The following is an 18,895-nucleotide window of genomic DNA, read 5'->3' as shown; positions in this document are numbered from 1 at the left end:
AAGATCGTTAAGTGTGGTAGACTATAATAAATCTCTCCTGAGACTATTATCCCTCTTAGACTTAATTACAATACAAATATTGTCCTTTTTTTATGCAAAGATGGTGCTGCTGGCAGTAGTATCCCTGTGTGGGTATGTAGCTACAAAGACCAATGTGTGACCTGCAATCCTTTTGTCAATTATAGCTTATAGTGATCAGCCTGTTTTTATTTAAACTTCAGTAGAATCCATTTAAACCATTTACTCTTTACAAGACTAAAAACATGTTCTGAATCACTAGGGCAAGATTCAAACATGTGTCTGTGGTTGTTTTATGTAATTATTTGCTTGTTTTAATGCCCATCTTTTATATTATGCTTTTTACCTAAAACAAAGCAAGATTCAGATTTAGAGAGAGGACATTTTTTTTTTAATGTGTTTGGGACCATGAGAAAAAGAGATAAGAAGCTCCAGCTCTCCCTCTATAGACAATTCTCTACTGTCAATAGCTCAGAACTGCTGGGGAGAAAAATAAGGAGAGAGAAGCTGTCAGCAGAGTGACCTGCACATCCCAAGAATTACTCTTGGCAGCTGGCCCAGAAAAGCTGGATCCTAGAAGAGTCCATTTGCCGCGAGTTCTAGAGTCAAAAGAGAAGCAAGAGAATTTCTCAATATCAAGCAGCTAGAAAAATGGAGCCATTGCCTTCCATCTTTAGTTGAATATTTGCTACTACTACCAAGATTTGTACTTGCAGGAACACTCCCCACCCTTTGGGAAATAATTATTCAAGTGAGATCCCTGAGGAGGTATGAGAAGAGGTTTACCCCAGAGGCCCAGAGAGGAAGCTTTAATCTGAAAGTCTACTTCTGTTGAGACGGGGAATGTCCTAAGGGCACATGTGAATGCAAGGAAGTATATGGGAGTGGCAGGAGGAGGCACAGATAAGAAAGAGGCCGCTGGACAGCCTCTGCTACGGGAATGCCGTATATGTGTCACACATATAAAACAAGACATGTACAACAGCAGCTGATTTGAGTAGTGATTGCGGTCATATTGATTCTAGGGCACTGACGATGTATGCTTTGGCCATGCTCTCAGAGCTCTCACTCTCTGGGCCAGTGAGAGCTGCACATTGCAGCAATGCCCACGGCAGTGTGCCCTGTACCACTCCACCCCGGGCGAGGGAGTTCTGCAATGGACCATGTTTACTCCACTCGGACCTCTCTTTCTACCATTTATGCTGTGATCTGGAGAACCATGTTGATCTGTAATAGCTAGTGAAAAGATGTGGACATGAAATTCTGGACCGAAGTAAATAAGAGCATCAGGAATATTAAACATCCAATTTCATGGCACCTCGGTCACCTTCAAGAATCTGGTAGAGGTAAAGATCAAAGGATATCTAGTGATGGGTGGGCATTATAGAGAGCATCATCAAATGTCACTGGGTCATGGACTGAAAACTGCACGAATGTCAGCAGTAAGAAACTGACCAGAGGCTGGTCCTGACACCAGAGCATGTGTGAGGACCAAAGACCACTTGTACCATACTGAGAAAGTGGCTCCTACCTCACACTATAACATTACCTAGAGCCCTGGCTCAGCCCTGCTCCATTCCTCACCAACCCTCCCCTCCCTGTCAGTATCCCATCCACACACACAGAGACAGCTAAATTAGGAAGCTTACCTCTGTCGCCTGGCCCCACACCACAATGACAGATACCAACTTGTGTCACTGCCATGTACAAATGTGTCACCCCTGTTAAGTAGCAGAGAGCCACTGCACAGCCACACAACAGAGGCAGGAGCCTCTGGGGTATTAAATGAGGGCTGAAGAGGAGAGGAAGGGAACACACACATATCTCTGTATCTCTGCTCAACTCAGGTCTCATCCGATTAGACAAAAGGAGAGGGTAGGAAGGGAGGACAGGGAGGGAGTAGGGAACAGAGAGAGAGAGAGGGAGAGAGTCAGACAGGAAGTAAAAAACAAATAGGCATTCTCAACAGATAGAGAATTCTGGCCACTTTACATCAAAAAAATTTCTATATTTTACATTCCTAACCTAAGTCTATTATTTTCATATATGGATAATATCCATAGAATACTGAATGTTTTCAAACAACTAATGCAATTTTAATAAAATAAGTTTATAATCCTTCTATTGTGTATTATACTAGTCTAGTTTTATTCTAACCATAGCATTGGGTATTCATAACATCTTTCACTACTATTATCCTTGTTAATCAAAAATTAACCTTGCCTTATATTTATATAAGAAAATAATTATTTAAAATGACTCTGCTTTTACATTTGTGTGCTGGCTTTCTTAAATCAGGGAACAAAACATTTCTGAAGATTCTCTTGCTTGATTTTTTTTTCTTCTGTGGCCCCTATAGTGGCTTCTCTTACTATCTGTGCAGTGAGAGCAAGAGTCAAGGGTTGGCACTCATCTCATAACATACAGCATCCTTGGAAATGAAGCCCAGCTCTAGGTATTTATGTTCCTAATTTCCTTTGATTTTCCCATGAGATTCTTAACTATGGGGTTTTAGAGCAGGATCCACTCAGGCTCTGCTCAACAAGAAAGACAACAGGAAGATTTCCATCTATTTCTAGCTTCAGTTTATCAATCAGATGAACCAAGCCTATAGAAAGCTATGTATGTGCTGAACACTAAATCAGATGTGAAGTTAAATGCAGTTTAAGTTCCTCTGTAATTATTTTATGTAGTTAATTTTGTATTTTGTATTATTGTGTGTGCAATTAGTGTTATATATAATTACTTTAAAACTCAATGAGAAAATGTATACCCACATCCTGCTTTGCCTTTTTCAAGTCCAGGTTGATGCATGTTACTTGGCACAATTATTAACAGTGTTCCCTTGTTCCTCTCAAAAATTCTAAATAATCTTTAAACTTCAGTAGCATAAAACAATATCTATACCAGACTTTTCAAAAGTACATCCTTGGTGTCAAAAGGGAAATGCACCTTGAACCTCATCGTGCTTCTGTTCAAATAATATCTTTAATCTCTCCACCTAAAATATTGTTGAGGCTAAGAACCAATTTGTTGAGGGCAGATTGCATGAGCATACCTTGGAGGGCACATGAATTTACTTAATATATAGGCAGTTATTTTGCCTCTTGAGTGACCTGCACTATCTTTTTTACTACCTCAAATATCACACAGAACATCACAAGCTCCTGTGGGGCTGATCCCAGCCTCCTTTGTGACAGATTTCTATCCAGCATGCTCTGAAGTTCAGAAAAAGTGTTTCAAAATTCTAAACTCTTAGGACAGAAGTAGCCTTGTGCTGCTGCAAAATTATTATTGGTTCACACAAAAAAACTTCTGAAGTTGACTTTTCTTCCAAGAGAAATCAGTTTAATGTGATATACTGTGACATGGTAGAATAAATAAGAGAAATGGAATTACGTTTAATTATGTCATATCACATTGTTATATGATAAATTTGAAAAGGGTTTTTTTGGGGAAAATTTTTTAATGATATGAGCTTTGGCTTCGGTAGAAAACATTTTTTTTTCCTAATTTCTGGCAAATCAAAGTGAAAATCTCAGCTGTTACAAATAATTTAACTACTTTCAACAAACAGGTTACATGTGAAGCACATATGTAAAGCTAAAATTCAAAAATGCTCAGTTCTAATTTTTACACTAAACATGCAGACTAACAAATTATCAAAAAAATTGCTCTTAGTTACATTAACTTTTGGCAATAAAATAACGACTTAGATGTGACCACTCTCTTTTTGGATACCATTTATTATATTATGTTGAGCAAAAATGACTAAACCAGAGAATAAAAAAGGAAAGTATGTATGGTAGATCTACACAATTCAGAGAAAAACAGTAGTATTAGAAAACAACCTAGAGTGGTCCTTCGGTGTCTGCGGGGCATTGGTTCTAGGACCCCTGCGAGTACCAGATCTGCACATGCTCCAGTTCCTTACAGTCAGCAACCTCTGTTCACAGATGTGCCCCACGGATGTGAAGGGCTGACTGTATCAGAATTGGCTTCATCTAAAATATTGGCATCCTTGAATTTTGTGATTTGAGAAGTACCAGAATTACTGAAATAGTCTTATCAGAGCACATAACAAGTATGATGACCCATTTTCACAATAAAAAGTGAGAGAGTTGTTCTTTGGGGTAGTCCATGGCCAGGGCTGAAATTGATGTTCAATTTCAGGCCTTGCATGACAGGAGACAATTGATGCGCGTGACCACACAGCAGTCAACATTTCAGAGGTGCAATACACTGACTGACAACAGCCATTATTATACAACCTGTTAACAATGTAACAGGATAACACTGACATTGTAGGAAAAAATTATGCAGATGGCCCGCCACCTTCTCATTGTGTCCTCGCAGGACAGAGAAACAGAGAAAACTCTGGTCTCTCTTCCTTTTCTTAGAAAAACACTAATCCCATCACAGAGGACCCGTCCTCATATCCTCATCTAAAGCGAATAATCTCCCAAAGGCCCCACCTGCAAATATGATCACATTGGGGATTAGGGCTTCAATATATGGATTATGGGGGGACATAAATATTTATGATATTCTGCCTCTTGCCCCCCCCCCAAAATTCAAATCTTTCTACATGCAAAATACATACATTCCATCTCAACCTCCCAAGTCTTAACTCATTCCAGCATTAACTCTAAAGTCTAAAGTCCAAAATCTCATCTAAATTTCATCTAAAGCAGATATGCATGAGACATGAGGTACAATTTAACCTGAGGCAAAATTCCTCTCCAGCTATGAACCTGAAGAAACAGACAAATTATGTGTTTCCAAAATACAATGGTGGGACAGGCATAGGATAGACATTCCCATTCCAAAAGGGAGAATCAGAAAGAAGAGTGGGGTGATGGGTCCCAAGAAAGTCCAAAATCTAACAAGGCAAATGCCATAAGATCTTAAGGCTTGAAAATAATCCTCTTTGGTTTGATGCTCTGCTTTTTGGATTCAGTGAGGCAGCAGACCCAACTCCATAACTCTGCTGGGCAGGGGTCACACGGCCAAGGATCTGTCAGCTGGGGTCATATGCCCAAGGCTCTGCTAGGTGAGGTCATGTCCCCAAGACTTTGCCAGTCAGAGGCCCCAACCCTAAGTCTCCATTCTTCCCCTCTTTTGAAGAACAGCACGTCTTCACAGCCAAATAGCTCTACAGTCTGGTCCTGTAAGATCTAAGAAGTCCAACAACTTTCCTTCTTTTCATTCCACGTCTGTTTCCTTCAGTTAAAACTAGAAGGGGCAAAATAGGGGTAGGGGATTAAGAGGTATAAACTATTAGGTATAAAATAAACTACAAGGATATATTGTAAAACATGGGGACTATATCAAATATTTTAAATAACTATAAATGAAGTATAACCTTTAAAAACCTGGCAATTTTTCTGCTGGTATAATCCCATAATCTCTTTATCAAGTGTTACTCTAGTCAGACCTTTGGCATTCTCTACTAAACACGTTTCCTCATTTCTTGCAATATGGACAGGCTGAGAATCTTCCACATCTTTCCTTTTTGCTTAACAATTCCATCTTCAATTCATTTCTCTCGTCTCACATTTTACTATAAGCAGTCAAGAGGAACCAAGTACATTTTGCTTAGAAATAGCCTCAGCTAAGGATCTTATTTCATCACTCACAAGTTCTATCCTCCACAAAACACTAGAACATGAACAGAATTCAGCTAAATTCATTGCCACTTTATAACGAGGATCATCTTTCCTTCAGTTTCCAATAACATATTCCTTATTTCTGTCTGAGACTTCATCAGAATGGTCTTTAATGTCCATTTTACTACCAACATTCATGATTATTTTTGTATTCTCTAAGATGGAAGCATTTTCTCCAGTTCTCTTTTCTTTCTGAGCTCTCACCAGGATCACCCTTAATGACCATATTCCCAGCATGCACCTCAAAATTCCTCCAGCCTCTACCCACACTCAGTTGCAAAGCTGCTTACACATTTTGCTACAGCAGACCCCCACTTCTCAGTACAAAATTCTGCATTAGCCCAAATTCTTTATAGGAAAACACACACACAGACACACACAGACCACACAGACACACACAAACACACACACACACACACATATATGACTTACTAAAAGAAATTGCCTCATGTAATTGTGGAGACTGAGAAGTTCAAAATCTGTGGTTGGCAATTTCCATTCTGAGTCTGAAAGAAAGCACAAGAAAACCAATGTCCTGCCTTGAAGACAGCCAGACAGGGAGGGAGACTTCTTTCTTACTCAGCCTTGTATTATATTCAGCCCTTCAGCAGATTGGATGAGGTTCACCCACATCAGGGAAGGCAATCTTCATTTCTAGTCTACCGATTCAAATATTAATCTCACCCAAAGACACCCTCACAGACACACCCAGAAATAATGTGTAATCAAATATCTGGGTATCATGGCTCAAACTGACACATAAAATTAACCATCCTGATTGTAACCATCTCAAGTGTTACAAGTTATCATACCAGAGGGGAAAAGAGAGATCTGTAGGCTTTACACTGACAATTAAGTGGGCCAGCCCAAAATGACACAGGTCACTTTTGCTCCCAACCCATTGGTCAGAATTTGTCATATGACTTCATCCAGTTAGAATGGGTCAATTTCATGATTGTATAGTGCTACGTTGTTGTGGTTTTAGTTTGCATTTCCATGACTATGGGTATTAAGCACATTTTCAAATGTGCTTACGGCCATTTGATAAATCTTCACTGATGAATTATTTCTTCAAAATTTGCCCATTTTTTATAGATTGGTTGTATATGTTATTTTATTACATGCCTTATATTGATATTCTTTTGTTATATATTTTAGATACAAGCTCTTTGTGAGATAGATGCTTTTTACATAATTTTTCCTAGTCTATCTTGCTTTATAATTACTTAATAGTGTATTTTGATGAAAAGAAACTTTTAATGTTGAAGAAACCTAATTAATCATTTTTAAATTTTACATTTATTATTCTGTATTTGCGTTCTAAGAAATGTTTGCCAACCTCAGATTATATTTTCTTCTAAAAATGTCGGGGAACCATAAACAAGACAAGAAGGCAACCCTCAGAATGGGAAAAAATAGTTGCCAATGAAATAACGGACAAAGGATTAACCTCCAAAATATATAAGCCGCTCATGCAGCTTAATACCAAAAAAGCAAATAACCCAATCCACAAATGGGCGGAAGACCTAAATAGACATTTCTCCAAAGAAGACATACAGATGGCCAACAAACACATGAAAAGATGCTCAACATCACTAATCATCAGAGAAATGCAAGTCAAAGCCACAATGAGGTATCACCTCACACTGACCAGAATGGCCATCATCACAAAATCTGGAAACAACAAATGTTGGAGAGGGTGTGGAGAAAAGGGAACTCTCCTGCATTGTTGGTGCAAATGTAAGTTGGTACAGCCACTATGGAAAACAGCGTGGAGGTTCCTTAAAAAACTGAAAATAGAACTGCGATATGATCCAGTAATCCCACCCCTGGGCATATACCCAGAGAAAACCATAATCCCAAAAGAAACATGTATCATATTGTTTATTGCGGCACTATTTACAATAGCCAGGACATGGAAGCAACCTAAATGCCCATCAACAAATGAATAGATAAAGAAGCTGTGGCATATATATACAATGGAATATTACTCAGCTATAAAAAGGGATGAGATGGAGCTATATGTAATGAGGTGGATAGACCTAGAGTCTGTCATACAAAGTAAAGTAAGCCAGAAAGAGAGAGACAAATATTGTGTGCTAAGTCATATATACGGAATCTAAAAATGGTACTGATGAACTCAGTGACAAGACAAGAATAAGGACTCAGATGCAGAGAATGGACTGGAGAACTCGAGGTTTGGGGGGGCGGGGGGTGAAGGGGAAGCTGAGACTAAGTGAGAGAGTAGCATAGACATATATATACTACCAACTGTAAAATAGTATATAGCCAGTGGGAAGTTGCTGTATAACAAAGGGAGATCAACTCGAGGATGGATGATGCCTTAGAGGACTGGGACGGGGAGGGTGGGGGAGAGTCGAGGGAGAGAGGGAATATGGGGATATGTGTGTAAATACAGATGATTGACCTTGGTGTACCTCAAAAACTGGTACAAGAGTGTAAAGCAATTATATTCCAATAAAAAAATATAAAAAATTAGAAAAAAATGTCGGGGATTTAACTTTTACATTTAAGTGTATCTTCCATTCCCTCAAAGAACTGCTTTATCACCTTTGTCAAACATCAATTAATTGTATATGTGTGGTCTATTTTCAGACTTGCTATTTGGTTTCATTGATCTCTGTGCCTATTATTATGCCAATACCACACTCTCTTGAATAACAATTCTTTATTGTAACCTTTGAAATGAGGAAGTTGAAATCCTCCAACTTCATTTAAAAAATTATTTTGAATATTCCAGGATCTTTGTATTTTCATATAAATTTTATAATGAACTGAATAATTTGTACAAACTTTTCTGTATTGATACTATGATTGGGATTTCACTGAATTGATACATTAAGTTGGAAAAATTAAAAAATTAATGAAATTCAGTCTTTCATTTCATGAATATGGTATATTTTGCCATTCCATTTCTTTCAGCTTTTTGTTTTTGTGGATTTCAGTACAGAGGACATTCACATATTTTATTAAATTTATTCCAGAATATCTTAAGTTTTTATATTTTAAATGTAATGTTTTAACTTGTTTTCTATTTATACATAGTATAAAGATATACCTTTTACTTTTATAAAAAGGTCTCTTACTTATGAAATCTCTAAACGCTTTCATTATTTCTTTTTTTTTTTAGCTCTTTATTGGAATATAATTGCTTTACACTCTTGTACCAGTTTTTGAGGTATACCAAAGTCAATCAGCTGTATTTATACACATATCCCCGTATTCCCTCCCTCCTGCAACTTCCCCCCCACCCTCCCCGTCCCGGCCCTCTAAGGTATCACCCATCATCGAATTGATCTCCCTTTGTTGTACAGCAACTTCCCACTAGCTATCTATTTTACAGTTGATAGTGTAAATATGTCTATGCTACTCTCTCACTTCGTCCCAGCTTCCCCTTCGCCCCCCGCACCCCCAACCTCATGTCCTCTAGTCCATTCTCTGCATTTGCATCCTTATTCTTGTATTGTCACTGGGTTTATCAGTACCTTTTTTTTTTTTTTTTTTAGATTCCGTATATATGAATTAGAATACAGTATTTGTTTTTCTCTTTCTGGCTTACTTCACTCTGTATGACAGACTCTAGGTCTATCCATCTCATTACATATAGCTCCATTTCACTCCCTTTTATGGCTGAGTAATATTCCATTGTATATATATGTCACATCTTCTTTATCCATTCATCTGTTGATGGGCATTTAGGTTGCTTCCATGTCCTGGCTATTGTAAATAGTGCTGCAATAAACATTACAGTACATGTTTCTTTTTGGATTATGGTTTTCAACATCACTAATCATCAGAGAAATGCAAGTCAAAACCACAATGAGGTATCACCTCACACTGGTCAGAATGGCCATCAACAAAAAATCTAGAAACAACAAATGTTGGAGAGTGTGTGGAGAAAAAGGAACTCTCCTGCACTGTTGGTGGGAATGTAAGTTGGTACAGCTACTATGGAAAACAATTTGGAGGTACCTTAAAAAACTAAAAATAGAACTACCATATGATCCAGCAATCCCACTACTGGGCATATACCCAGAGAAAACCATAATCCACAAAGAAACATGTATCATTATTTCTTATAGCTGCTTTGAGATTCCTTAGGAATGTCTACATAGATAATTATGTCCTCTGTGAATAGAGATTATTTTACATCTTCCATTACAATACTTATGCTTCTTATTTCTACCTCTTGCCTTATTGTACTGACTGGAACCTCTTGGACAGGGGTCCCCAACCCTCAAGGCAGGGAACCTGGCTGTTAGGAACCTGGCCACACAGCAGGAAGTGAGCAGCAGGCAGGAGAGCAAGCTAGTGAGCAAAGCTTCATCTGCCACTCCCCATCGCTCACCGCACACATTACCATCTGAACCATCTCTCCCATTGCTGGCATTACCACCTAAACCATACCCGCTCTGCCCAACGGAAAAATTGTCTTCCATGAAACTGGTCTATGGTGCCAAAAAGGTTGGGGACCGCTGCTCAAGGACACTGGTGAAGTGGTGAGCATTAACATTCTTGCTTTGCTATTCATCCTAGAGCAAAATTATAGAATTTTTCACCATTTAGTATAGTTAGCTGTAGTTTCTGATTTATAGATGCTCTTTGTTGGACTGAGGAAGTTATCATCTTGTAATTGCTCAACATTTTTATAATGAATGGATATTGAATTTTGCAATTTTTTTAAATTGAAATAATTATATGGTGCTTCTCCTTCATTCTGTTAGCATGATCAATTAGACTGTTTGGTTTTCAAATGTTAAATCTAACCTGGCATTCCATGTATAAGCCTCACTTGGTCATGATGTATTATCCTTTTTATATGTTATTGAATTTAGTTTGCTAATAGTATATCAATGATTTTGCATCTATGTTCTCTAGGAACTTTGGATAGCAATTTTCTTTTCTGGGTTTTTTTTTTGTTTTGTTTGTTTTGTTTTGTATTTTGGTTTCAGGGGTTGTGCTGATCCCATAAAACAAGTAGGGAAGTGATTCCTCTGAAAGAGCTTGTGTAAGATTGAGATTATTTCTTTTTCAGTTGATAGAATTCACCAATGAATCCATCTAGGTTTGAAGTTTTCTTAATGGGAATATTTGTAATAACAAATTCCATTTCTTTAGTATATACAAAGCTATTCTGATTTCTTATACTCCCTGTGCCAATTTTGATATTTTACTTTTTTTCAAGGAATTTGTCAACTTTATTTATGCTGTTAAATTTCCTGGTATAACATTGTTTGTAGTACTCTTTTTTTTTATTTGTTTGAAGTCTATAGAATCTGCAGGGATATCCCCTCTTTCATTCTTGATATTACTACCTTAGTTCTCGCCCTCTCTCTGTCTCTTTCCATTTCTTATTTATTTATTTACTTACTCATTTACTTATTTATTTTACTCAGTCTTTCTAGGGGTTGGTCAAATTTTTATTAAGTTTTTTAAAGAACCAACATTCTTCTTTGTTGATTTCTTTATTTTTATCTGTTTCTATTGCATTGATTTTTTTGCCTTTCATTTTAAACCCTTTTATCTTTTGATATAAATATTTAAAGCCATAACTTTTCTTCAAAATACTGCTTTAGATGCATCCCAACACATTTTTATACATTGTTTTCCTTTTCACTTAGTTTAAAAAATTGGCTTAAACTCCCTGTGATGTCTTCTTTGAACCTTAGGTTATTAGAAGTATGTTGTTTAGTTTTAAAATATTTTGGAATTTCCTAAACCTCTCATTGTTACTGATTCCTAATGCAATTTCATGGTCATCAAAGTATATACCCTGTAAGATTTTAATCTTCTAAAATATATTGAGACTTGTTTTATAGTTAAGGATAATCTGTTCTAATGAACAGTTTTGATCAATATATACGCACTTAAAAAGAATGTGTATTCTTCAGTTGTTGGAGTTAATGTGTTCTATAAATAATAATAGACTCAAATGATTGACAGTGTTGCTCTTCAATATTCTGCCTGATTTTTTGCCTATTTGTTCTACATATCACCAAAAGATTGGTGTTTAAGAAAAAAATCTCCAACTACGATTATGAATTTTCCTATCATCCTCTTTCTTCTTTCAGTTTTTGATTCACATATTCAGAAGCTCCTACGCACATACACAATTACACATGTCTTCTTGTTGAATAGACCTTCTTATCATCATGATTTGTTCCTCTTTATCTCTGATAATACTCATTTATTTGAAATCACTTTGGCCTAATATTATTCTTATGGTTAATGTTTAAATGGTATATCGTCATCCATCCAAATGGGAGGAGGAAATAAAACAGAGAAAAGTAAAAATGTTCAGCCTGTCTAGTCTTTATATCTAAAGTGTGTCTCTCATAGACAGCATATAATTGTCTTGCCTTTTTATCTAGTCTTACAACCTCCTTTCATTGGTTATGTTAGTCCACATATATGTAATGCAATTATTGATACACTTGTATTTAGATCTACTACTCTGACTTTTTTATTTTCATTATTTGTTTTTTATTCCTTTGCTCCTATTTTTCTGCTTTCATTTAACTGATTTGAATATTTTTAGTATTCCATTTTAAAATTTTTATTGACTAAGTAGCTATATCTCTCTGCATTATTTTGTGAATCTGTAGGGATTAAAATGTGCATCCTTAAATGTTCAAGTCTATATAGAGTTAATTTTCTACTATTTCATGTCAAATATGAAAATATTATACTTCGATTTACACTCCCACCTCAAATTTTGTGTTATTGTTGTCGTATATGTGTACGTACATCATAAACGTCACCATTCAATGTTATAATTTTTGCCTTGAATAGTTGTATGTCTTTTAAAGAAATTAAAAGAAGAAACATGTTTAATATTTACCCACATATTTACTATTTTTGCACCATTTAATTCCTCTGTAGATCCAAGTTTCTAGATAGTCATTTCTCTTCACACTGAAGAACTTGCTTTAACATTTCTTGTAATGCAGGACTGCTATGACCAATTCGGTTTTATTTTAAGCCTGAAAATTTCTTAATTTTGCCTTCACTTTTAAAAACCATTTTCACTGGTTACAACACTGGATTGACAGAACATTTTCTTCTTAGTCTCCAGCACTTAAATATACTGCTTCATTGTCTGTTGGCCGCCATTGTTTTTGATAAGGAACAGTTATGCATATATCACTGTCAGCAGTTACATGCATCATTGTTCTCTACATGTAATGAGTCAATTTTTTCAAGTGGTTTTCAAGATTTTCTCTGTATCTTTGGATTGCAATAGTTTGACTACGATATTCCTAGGTGTGGCTTTATTTGCATTTATCCTTCTTGGGTTTTGCTAACATTCTTGGATTTTAAGTTTATGTTTTTCACCAGTTTTAGAAAAATTTTAGCCATGAGCATAACTTGTTTGATTGTTTTGCTTTATTATGCTTCACAGGTACTGTATTTTTTATAAATTGAAGGTTTGTGGCAACTCTTCATCTAGCAAATCTATAGGTGCAATTTTTCCAACAGCATTTGCTTACTTCATGTCTCTGCATTACATTTTGGAAATTCTCAGAATATTTCAAACTTTTTCATTATTATTATATAAGTTATGGTGATCTTTGATGTTACTATTGTAATTATTTGGGGAAACCATGAACTGTACCCATAAAAAATGGCAAATTTAACTGATAAATGTGTATGTTCTGACTGCTCTACTGGCTGAACATTTCTCCATCTCTCGCCCTCTTCTTTGGCCTCCCTAATTTCAACAATATTGAAATTAGGCTGATTAATAACCCTACAATGGCCTCTAAGTGTTTAAGTGAAAGGAAGAGTTGCATGTCTCTTACTTTAAATCAAAAGCTAGAAATGATCAAGCTTAGTGAGGAAGGCATATTGAAAGCCAAGACAGGCTGAAAGCTAGGCTTATTGCACCAAACAATTATCTAAGTTGCGGATGCAAAGGAAAAGTTCTTAAAGGAAATTAAAAGTGCTACTCCAGTGAACACATGAATGATGAGAAAGTGTAACAGCCTTCTTGCTGATATGAAGAAAAGTTTTAGCAGTCTAGATAGAAGATCAAACCAGCCACAACATTCCCTTAAGCCAAGGTAGAATCCAGAGCAAGGCCTTAACTCTCTTCGAGTCTATGAAGGCTGAGAGAAGTAATGCACAATGAGATTAATGTTTTCATGCCTGGTAACACAACCTCTATTCCTCAGCCAATGGATCAAAGAGTAATTTCAACTTTCAAGTTTTCTGATTTAAACAATATATTTTGTAAGACCTAAACCATTTTTTTTCCTGCTTAGTTTTTCCCCTGTTCTATTGATTTCTCTTCGCATTTACTAAATTCCAATCTGGTATTAAGTCCATCCAGTTCAGATTTTTCATTTCAAATACTGCATTTTCACTTTTATAGTTTCCATTTGGTCTTCTTTTATAGTTTCCATTTCTCTGTTGATATTCTCCATCTGTTCATTCATTATGACATATTTTTGTTCCAACCCATGAAAATATTTACAATAGCTTTAAAAAAAACTTCGTTAATTCAAACATCTGAGTCATCTTGTGGTTGGTTCTCTTTACCACTTTTTACCTTGTCTGTGGGTCATATCGTCCTGTTTCTTTACATTTCAATTCATACTGATCATTATGAATTACGCACTTTAATATCCTGGTTTCTGTCCGTTTTTCCTGCAGTGCTGATTTTTGTTCTAATAGTCAGTTAACTTGATTGGACTCAAATTCCAAACTCTGGATCCTCTGTAAGCAGCTGAAAGCCTCTCCCTCACTTATCTTCTACCTTGGCAACATCAAATTCCATTCTTTGACACCTCAAGCCAGTTAAACTGCAACTTTCTGCTTGAATTCCAGACATTCCATGTTACTCTCAAGGAGAATGCCCTCAGGCAGAAAATCCATAAATGTAAAACTCCCCAGCGCAGTTTCCCTTTTCAAGTGTCTATATTTCTGTTTCTCCAGTGCCTTCAACTAGATGTTTTTTACTTCACCAAGAATTTATTATTCTTCTCTGAATAATGGTTTGTCTAATACAAGCTACTCTACCATTAACTGAAGTAAAACTCCCTATTTATAGTTTTTTAAAATAAAATAATACCTAACTCCTGCTTATTTAAATAGAAAACATTAAAAAAAAAAAAACCCAGTTCCCTACTTTCTAGTGAAAAAATGTTTAAAATATATGCAATTAACTCCCACAAATTCAAAGACAAAAATAAGGCAATTCTTTTACTATATGTTAAAATCTCCCTCTTCCCTTTAAAAATACTCAGAAATTCTACTGCAGTAACTTCTACTCTTACTTCACAGGCTTATTCTAACTTCCTAGTGGAGCCTTTCTCCCTGTTATGCCACATAGCCAGAGAATATAAAAGTTTATCAACCATATCACTCTCTAGTTGCTGAAAAATACAGTTGGCTTCCTTATGATGTATCAGTTACTACTTTTCAAGTGGGAGAGTTACAGCAAACCTTATTGACAAGCTAACCCAACTTGATATTCACCCTCCTCCTCCATTCTATCTCCGTCACAGAAGTTGAAAAAACTAAATACTCAGCTATAGTTCCCTTTGCAGCTAGAAGTGGGCATGTGACAAGTTTTGGGCAATGGTAAATAAATGGAATTTTGCTAGGTGACATCTAGGAAAGTATTTGTTTTCTTGATAGAAAGAAAAGATGCCATTAGCACAGCTCCTTCCCCTTTCTTCCTGTCTTTAAAGCAGTCACAATGCCAATGCCTGGAATCTGCAAGCATATAAGAATGAACATAAGGATGGTTCTATTATTCGGTGCCATTGAACCAAAGCCAGCAGCCTCCCAACTCCAGACATCCTCAGTAAGAGAAAACTATTCATTTAAAGTACTAATAGTCAGGTTTTCCTTACCTACAGCCAAAATTACTTCTAACTGCTATAGAAATCCATTTCCAACATAGTAGATTTATGCTAATTTATATCCCCAATGCCTGTTACAGTGCCTGGAACATAGAATTTACTAAGTCTTTGTTAAATTAATTAATATATGTCTATAATTTATGGTAATATTAAAATTTAAAACCACTTCAAATTTTAGATATAATCTTGGAAGTCAACAAAGTTTTCAAATTTGCATTTCTCCCATGTTCACCATTATTGTATCATCCTTCACAGGGTGTTGACTTTTGGGTAGGTTTGGAATATTCTTTAAAAATTCTCCCAAAATGTATAAAACATATCTGCAAATGTTAGATTTGCAAGCATTACTGTATAAACATTTCTTATGATTTTGTCCTTAAATTTCTATTAATTCTTCTTCACATTTGTGAAGATTTAGTTCATCCCTATTTACCTCACCTTAGATACAATTTTTTTTCAGATTTTCTGACTTTTATTACCATAGAACATTGGTAATAATTGTAAAATTTCCAAAGCAAAACACTGCAATATCTAAAACTCTGAGGTTTAGATTCTGTGATTTAGATTCTATTTTTCATTAGTTACAAAAAACTGCACTTAAAAATATGATAATGCATAGAAAAATTTAAATCATTAAACTTTTGGAAACATTAACTCCATGGAGAATAATCTGTTTATTTTCATTAATATGTCTCCATGCAGTTTATATTTTTAAAATAAAACTTTCCTAGTAATATAATTTCTCATCTTGAGTGTAAATATTCTCAAAGTAGAAGTAAGAGGTTGTTAACTTGCAGTATTATTCAGTAAATATTTCTGTTAAAACCCTCAGTATTTTAAATCTTAGAAAGTAGTTATGCATGAATGATGTTTTGGTTGTTTAAAGAATCGTAGGGAACATAATGAAAAGTTTTTCTTAGTGCTGTGCTACTCAGAACAAACTGACCTCATCCTGGTGAGGTTCTGTGGTGTGATTGACACCAAGGCTTCTGGGTAAATTATGAAGACAATGCATCAACCCTGCCGAGAACACAAACTTATGGTTTATAAATCATGAGAGTGGCTTCAAAGGAAAACACAGAGACAACTGGGTCCAAGAGCTTCATAAAAAATGAAATGAAGACACCCACGTATCAAAGAGTAACAAAATAGTTTCAAAAGTAAGTGAACACTTTCTTGGGATAGTGGAGTTCTCTAACTCCTTCCTAGGCTCTGAAGAAGTCAGGGAATTCTACAGTTGAAGAAGTTTAATAACTTGGTTTTTAATCCTCAGCCCATAGTAGTAGACAACAGAGATATCTATCTATAGATAGATATAGTGTGAATATAGATATATAGATGCCTGTGGTTAAGATATCTTAATAAAAGAAAATAATGTCCAATCAAAAATCTCTAATTCCAACCTATGGCTATTCAATTTTATGCAAAAGGCCAGTTATTTCTTGTTTAATAATTAAATACATAATTCTAATGTATGTCCTTCTATCAGATGGATACTAAGTAGAAAGTATTCCTTACTCCCATAAATCTTTTTTTTTTACTTATTTTTATTCTGTCTTATGAGTTTAATCTCACAAGTCTAAAATAACAAGACTAGAGGTGGGCAGAGCAGAGTTCAGAAGTCTGAGGTGGAGCATGGGTTTCTTTGAACAATGATTAATCCCTATTCCAAATAATTTGCATCATTCTATTCCCCAAATTTCTAGGAAATATTTACCCACCAATTGCAAGCCACAAAACAATGCAAAAGTACAAAAGAGAAAAAGAAAAGAAGATGATATCAAACCTACCCTGACAATAGGGGACACTAGGAAATAGCCATACAATTTCTTGTCTTAAGAAAGTCTAAGACATTTAAAGAAAAAAAAAAGGTCTAGCAAAGTGGAAAATATCCCATTTCAAGGAGAATCCAAAAAAAGTATTAAATGTAAAGACTTTTATATTTTGCTTCTTTTTTTTTTTTTAACAAAGATAAGGAAAAAGTTCTGGAGACATTTATTTGATGATGATTGTGGATCAAATTTCTGACTTGAAAGAGTTCCATTTTCCAGCTCTTAGCCAACTTATAGATTTGTCCATTTGACAAATGAGGCCCTCAAATTATAAGATTTTCATGAACTGCAGAACTGTGTCTTTAACAAAAACACTGCATGAGAAAAAAAAGTTGGACTTAGGCACAGCTCTCCTATTCTTAGACTTTGCTAAACTCTGATATACATAATAACCAAATTGGCTGGTAACTGAAGACTTGCTGCCTTTAATAGCACTTTTATGCAAAGGCGAGAATGACATTCATTCAAGCATCAATCTTCATTAAAGACTTCTTGGCACGTGAGAAGATGGCTGAGCAGGTGACCAAGTCGGTGCTGTTTGTGTGTTTGGATAACATCTGTCAATTACCCATTGCAGAAGCAGTTTTCAGGAATCTTGTAACTGATCAAAATGTTTCAGATAATTGGAGGATAGACAGTGCAGCGACGTCCATGTATGCACTAGGAAACCCTCCCGACTATGGGGGGCAGGCTTGCATGAAGAAGCATGGTATTCCCATGAGTCACCTTGCCTGGCAGCTTACCAAAGAAGACTTTGCCACTTTTGACTGTGTAACTATGTATGGATGAAAGCAACCGGAGAGATTTGAACAGAAAAAGTAATCAAGTTAAAGACTGTAGAGCAAACATTGAACTGCTTGGGAGCTATGATCCACAAAAACAACTCATTATTGAAGATCCCTATTATGGCAATGACTCTGACTCTGAGACTGTCTACCAGCAGCATGTGCGGTGCTGCAGGGCCTTCCTGGAGAAGGTTCACTGATCTGGGTCCAGTCCTGCGCGGCCCAGGCTCGTCCCCACAGGCCCGCCACGTTCTCAGTAGAGTGTCACAGTGCACTATTCCCTAGCTCAAGGCCACAGCCGTTTCTTCAGTTGATTCACTCTTTCTTACCTTAAAAATTAATTGTAGGTGAAAGTCAGTTGTTGTGTTTGGTGGAATAATAAATAAAAATTTTTGATTCAGACAGTTTATGAGCTGAAGAAGAATCAGAAAGCATTGCTCCCACTGTCCGTTTTGGGCAAACATGTGTGATGTTTGCCCAGGTGCTCAGTGTCAGGCAGTGTCCTGAGCAGGGTACGTGCATAAGTAAGCACGTTGCTTCCACTTGAGTAATCTGTTCATGGAAGAAGCTGGCGGCCCTGTAGCCACAGAAGCTTTGCCTCCAGAGAAGTGTCGGTTCTCCTCCTTGGGGTGGCACCCCCAAGACATGTCCCCATGTGAGGACTAGATGAAGGACGGCTCTTCTCCACTCCCTGTTTATAG

General features: G+C 36.2%; 1 pseudogene; it reads left to right on the top strand.

The window, feature by feature from the left end:
- Positions 1 to 17,910: 17,910 nt before the first annotated feature.
- Positions 17,911 to 18,394, top strand: LOC130855914 (low molecular weight phosphotyrosine protein phosphatase-like; annotated as a pseudogene).
- Positions 18,395 to 18,895: the final 501 nt, after the last annotated feature.

This window comes from Hippopotamus amphibius, chromosome 6 (assembly GCF_030028045.1).
Source record: "Hippopotamus amphibius kiboko isolate mHipAmp2 chromosome 6, mHipAmp2.hap2, whole genome shotgun sequence".
Classification (NCBI taxonomy): domain Eukaryota; kingdom Metazoa; phylum Chordata; class Mammalia; order Artiodactyla; family Hippopotamidae; genus Hippopotamus; species Hippopotamus amphibius.
This window is presented reverse-complemented; position numbering and strand designations above follow the sequence as displayed.